Source organism: Brassica napus, unplaced genomic scaffold (genome assembly GCF_020379485.1).
Source record: "Brassica napus cultivar Da-Ae unplaced genomic scaffold, Da-Ae ScsIHWf_2633;HRSCAF=3385, whole genome shotgun sequence".
Lineage (NCBI taxonomy): Eukaryota > Viridiplantae > Streptophyta > Magnoliopsida > Brassicales > Brassicaceae > Brassica > Brassica napus.
The window spans coordinates 9,162-14,846 of record NW_026015933.1 but is presented as its reverse complement, the minus strand read 5'-3'; the positions used below and the strand labels follow the sequence as shown (position 1 = coordinate 14,846).

Below are 5,685 nucleotides of genomic sequence, written 5' to 3'. Positions count from 1 at the left end.
GCGTTTTTTTTCTCCCGTCCAGAAAGACGGTGAACGGGGAGAACCATTAGTTAGCTACGTGTTCAAAAAATCAAAACTGAACCGATTAAACCGGATCATACCGAACCGGGAGTAAACCGGGTAATGGACGATAAACCTTATCCATCTCCCACTCGAAACAGAACAGAGAGGAGAACACACACAAAAAATACGATGCTTCTCTTCTGTGAAAATCTCGTGAGGATTCGCTTTTTGGTTCATGTCTGATCTGATTCAATGGCTTCTGTAACATGTCTTTTCAACCTCTCTGCTCATCCCATCCTCTTGCAAGGTAATCTCATATCTCTCTCTCTTTGCCCAACTCAAATGGTCTCATTGATCGATATAATATTCTTGTGAAATGGTCCTTGGGTTTCCTCATGCTTCTTTCGGTTTACTGCACTTCTGATATTAAACATCTCTACTATCTGGTTTTCCATCTCTTTTACTTAGATTGTTCTGTAGTATTAAACTTTGTCCTTTTGAACTTTCTTCCACTTTACGCAGCTTGATGGAAGCGTAGAAAGACGGAGAGAATGGAACGGTCAAGTTCCCAAGTCTCTTACTTGCAGTAAGCGCTTAGAGATATGGCGTATAGCGCCATTACAAGCAACAATGAATAGTCCGAGAGGCTTTGGACCACCTCCTCCTAGGAAAACCAAGAACCCAAAAGTCAAAACCCGGAAACCAGAGTGACGAAGAAGACGACCAAGAGGAAGACGATGATGAAGATGAGCGTGAGAGAGGTGTGATTCCAGAGATAGTAACCAACAGAATGATAAGCAGAATGGGTTCACCGTTGGTTTACATCTTCGTTGGTCTTGTTTCTTCCCCTCTTTTACTATCTGAAAGTGGGATTGAAAATCGATGTGGCTACATGGGTTCCGTTTATTGTTTCCTTCGTCTTCTTCGGTACGGCGTTAGCTGGTGTGAGCTACGGGATCGTGTCGTCGAGTTGGGATCCGTCGAGAGAAGGTTCTTGTTAGGTTGGAACGAAGCTAGGAAGAATTGGCTGTCTTTTGGCAGTCCTTTTGGAACTCCTCAAGCAAGAGATAAGACAGAAAAACAAAAACAAGCTTTGATCATTTCTTACAAGAAGATACTTCAAGAGTACTTCTGTAGATTTTCTATATAATTTTCGTTATGCAATCTACGATTCTGCCAATCCAACTGAAATGAATTAGAAAGTAAAAGTACACAATAGCTACATAAGTAGTCCCAAGCCAACTTTATTGCAAACCATGAAGTCAAGCGTCACGCATAATACAAACCATCACACAGTCAAAAGTATGGAAAATAAAGTAAAACAAGAAATGTAGACGACACAAAAGACAAAACTGAAAAGGAGCAGTTAAGTTTTTTTTTCTTTTTTGATGAAATGACGACTTAAGGGACAAAGCAGAGTATATATTATAAGATATTCAGGAGTAAAGTTGTTGAGAGGTATTTGGGTCAGCCGGCGACTTTCTAGTAGGCACTGGTGGCGGGTTGGGTTGGTCTAAGGAACATGTCACGTTTTTCTCCTACACAACCTGCTTTATCGGCGGTGGCTTCAGCTGCTGTTGCTGCATCACTGACACAGAGTGTCTTCGAGACACGGTTCCTCTGACGCTCATGTTGGAAAGTTTATCAGCAGTCTCGGACACACCACGCGCGACCCTGTTCTTGCTCAATGACGAACCTGCTGCATTACCTCCAGCTAAATGGATTTTGTTTTATCAGAATTAAGGAATATAATCATGTACGTGTTACAAGAAATAAGAGTGGTGTTAAGGTTTACTTACGAGGACTCTTTCTACCGGGTGGTCTGTATTTGGAGTCTTGACAGAACTTCTCACCGGTTTAGTGTTCCTCGTTCCATCTTGCTTAGCCATGTCGAGTTTCCTCTGGACGCCACTGCCAAAAGCAGCACTTGGCTTTGGAGAAACATGTTGAATGGCTTGGCAAGAGACACAGTCTGCCTTTTAATGTTGGTGCTCGAATGATCCTCTTGGTCCAACTAAAAAGAAACAAATTTGAAATTAGTTTTTTGACAATCTCAAAGCAGATATATAATAATCTATACCCTGATATTGGCGATCAACAAACTAAAAATATATACCAGGCGGAGGAGTTCTTGCAACAGATGGCTTGGGTCGGAGAGATGGTGGGACATAAAAGCTCTGCCACATGAGAACACGATTAAATTAACTGATCAAGAAGAATCATAGTCGATGGAAATACTCTATGGTGTACCTGAAAGAACGGGTGCTGCAGAGCCTCTGCCGCAGTGGGTCTCTTGCATGGATCCCAGGAGCAAAGCCGCTGAACAATCATGAAAAAGTCAGAGATTGGTGTCCGAAAATTAGAGAAATATGTCCAAAGCTATTGGGAACTCCTTTTAAAAACTGTTAGTTACCGTAATAAGATCAATTGCGTCTTCACTAGCAGATGGCATCAAGCTTGAAAGAGGCACACCAGAAAGCTGTAAGATGACAACAGTTAGTAGCTCATTAAAAAAAAAATTACTGAGGCTCAAGACATGTTACCTGAGGGAATTGATAGTTTATGGTGTTAGCAAGATTAAGTCCCTCTAACCAGGTCTCCTCAGTTGGACTGCCTATGACACTGCAGATCTTATAGATCTCATCTGCTTCTGCAAGGTTGATACGATACATTTCACTTGTTTATTAGCAACATTTCTAATCACCAAAATACAAAATTAATCACTGCTAAGTTACCTAGCCCCTGGAAATATAGGACGAAGAGACAACAACTCAGACATAATAGCTCCCATCGCCCACATCTAGGAAAAACAAACATTTGACACATTGTTTGGCAGCAGATCATTGAAGAGAAATTATAATTATTTCTTACTATAGTATGGATACTAACCAACTTTTGATGTGTATACATATGACTGAAGGAGTACTTCAGGCGCCCTGTACCTATTAGTACAAACATTCTTGGGTCAGTATGGCAGTAATGGTATATCATCTAATCGACCATATGGGTAACGAAAGACTCATTACAACACAACAAGAAAAGCGACACTTACCAGCGTGTAGAAACATACTCGGTAAAGGTGGACTCGAATTAACCTCCCGTGCCAAACCAAAATCAGCAATCTTAATGATGTCTTTAGAGACTATAGATTTTCTGTAACAACAGCACAGTATAAACATATATTATTGACAAGCTATTGAACCACGATTGCTAAAAAGTAATTAAAGTCAACATTGTCAATCTTCACAGCTGATGTTTAAAGCTTTGTATAAATTACACCTCCAGGCTATCAATTACCTGGCTTAAGATCGCGGTGAAAGTAACCTCGCTGATGCATATAAGAAAGGCCATGAAAGATTGAAAGCACATTTTTTAATAACAGCTTCTGTAAAAAGCTTTTGTCGATCTTTCATTAGCTGATAGAGGTTGTAATCCTGATCAAGCAAGAATGACATGTGCAGAATCAGTGATATTGATTAAAGTGTACGCAGAAATAGCAAAGGACAAGGAGGAAGAAAGTATACCATGTACTCAAAGACAAAGTATAGGATATCATGTTCGCGGATGACTTCCTTCAGCTTCACGATATTTGGATGATCCATTCTCCTAAGCGACTGATAGGAGAAAAAGAGAGGAATAAGTAAACATACACTACACAAGACAAAAGAGCAGCTCAACAAAAGCAATTCACTACCTTCACTTCTCTCAGATTGATACATTCGTCCCATGAGTAGTACTTCTTTTTCATTTTCTTAATTGCAACCTGCTCATAGAAACTTCAGATGGTAAGAAAATCAAAGCACATACATTATACAGGCTAGATAACCCTCAAAGAAAGCAACTTACAACTTCACCCGTCTGCTTGATAGCTCGCCACACGGTACAAAAGTTCCATCACCAACCTCTTTAATTAACTTGTACCTGGATAAGCAAACTCATAAGCAATACATTAAGGGGTCAGATACCAAAAGATGTTAAGAAAAGTTGAGAGAACTCTGAGTAACCTGTCCATTGTCTTTCCGGTAAAGCAAAGTAGCCTCTTATTTTATGTATGTAAATAACTTCTGAAAGATTTATATAGCATTAATCTTCCAGTTGTTCGTAGCAAGGACTGAACACCAAAGCAGTAAAATCAATGATTCTCCAGCTGTGTAGACTAGACTGACTATTATTTACTTTGAGCACCAAGGGGTTGACCATTAAGGAAAAGAAAGGCAGCAAGGGAAGAGCAAAACACATACTGAGAACTCAAAGACACAAAGGAACCAACAAGAAAGAATATGTTGGCTAACAGGAAGGACCGAAAGCTCACAACATCTCTCAGAGGTTTAGACTCAAAACTCAGAATAAAAAAAAAGTTATATCCTTGTTCAACCAGCGCCCATAAGAACAAGATATGGAAGAGAGGGCTACCAAATCTTTGTCCGCAGGGAGAGATTAGAGGTTTCTCTAGGAATATAAAAAGGAAGAATTTGCAGACTTCAGACCTGAAAAAGAAACAAAAAGGGCAGACATTATAAGTCCTCTGATAAAGACAAAATATATCTTTTAAAGTTTGGGGTATCTGACATCTTCTGTTTTATCGTGTTCTTATATTGTTCCTTTTTTTTAGCAGTTTTACAATTTCTCAAACTGCTTATTTTGCATTCACTCATAAAACGTTATAAATATAAAAAAAAAAAAAAAACCTATTAAACCTCCAATTGGAATATTTACAGGAACTAAACATATATACTAAATCACAGCAAGCGAACTAAAGTTCCAACAATGCATTCATGTAGAAGGAAACAAAAACTCTAAAAAAGCCATACATACCTGTGTCAGAAATTAGACAACTAAGTGCAGTTAACGAAAGAGCCGACAAGGAAATCAGAAGGAACAAGAAACCGCCAATCGAGCGCTTCTTGGAATGAGAAAAGCTGATGATTGTAGCAGCTTGGCCAGACGAAAAATTGCTCCATGCCCTCAGAGAAAACAACCACTCAAAAGGAAGCCTGATTGAACCTGTAGCAATGAAAACCAATTTAATTCAAGAAACAATCCGAATAACAGTCCCAGTCCACCTCAATCTAAGAGACTGTTCATGCAACATCAAAACACCTAGCATTCATTCGCATATTCAAATGCAGATTCGATCACAAAATCTTATCGATCAGCCTAACCCTAAAACTCGATAAGCAGCACATCGGATCAGGATCGAACCGACGAAAACCAGATCCAATCTGATCAAATTCGCAAAAGTCAAATCAGGAAACAAAGAGACGGAGATCTGCGATCACGAATACCTCAGAGCCAACAGGCATAACCTCCGTCGCCGACGACGGGAAGAGACGGCATCCAGAGCTTCTACCTTTTTTATACTTTTAGATTTTTTTCGATTTGAGTCCAACAAATATCAAAATCCACTTCTCTCTCTTTCTCTTCCTCTTCCTCTTCCTCTTCCTCTTCGTCTCTTTCTTTGTGCGATTCTCTCGTGATGACCAAAAAAATCCAACAATTTATATTCCCTAAGCTATAAAGAGAATATTTTGTTCCTTTCCTTTCCTTTCGATTTGCTTATTCAGTCAAACTCTTTTTTTTTATTTACAAAATAAACCATCTATTTTATTCTTCTATTTTAAAATCATTTTTAAATTTATAGAACGTATCTTTACATTAGTAAATTTTATAATTTTAATTAAA

General features: G+C 38.9%; 1 long non-coding RNA gene and 2 pseudogenes across 1 annotated transcript; 1 reads left to right on the top strand and 2 right to left on the bottom strand.

Moving 5' to 3' along the window:
* Positions 1–237: 237 nt before the first annotated feature.
* LOC125601709 lies at positions 238–1,310 on the top strand (annotated as a pseudogene).
* Positions 1,311–1,470: 160 nt separating this feature from the next.
* Positions 1,471–4,203, bottom strand: LOC125601707 (annotated as a pseudogene).
* A 254-nt stretch (positions 4,204–4,457) lies between these two features.
* LOC125601708 lies at positions 4,458–4,981 on the bottom strand. The gene is made up of 2 exons (XR_007334382.1): positions 4,819–4,981; positions 4,458–4,490 (listed from the first exon to the last, which is right to left on the bottom strand). It is a non-coding gene; the product is annotated as an uncharacterized LOC125601708 (long non-coding RNA).
* Between the last annotated feature and the right edge of the window lie 704 nt (positions 4,982–5,685).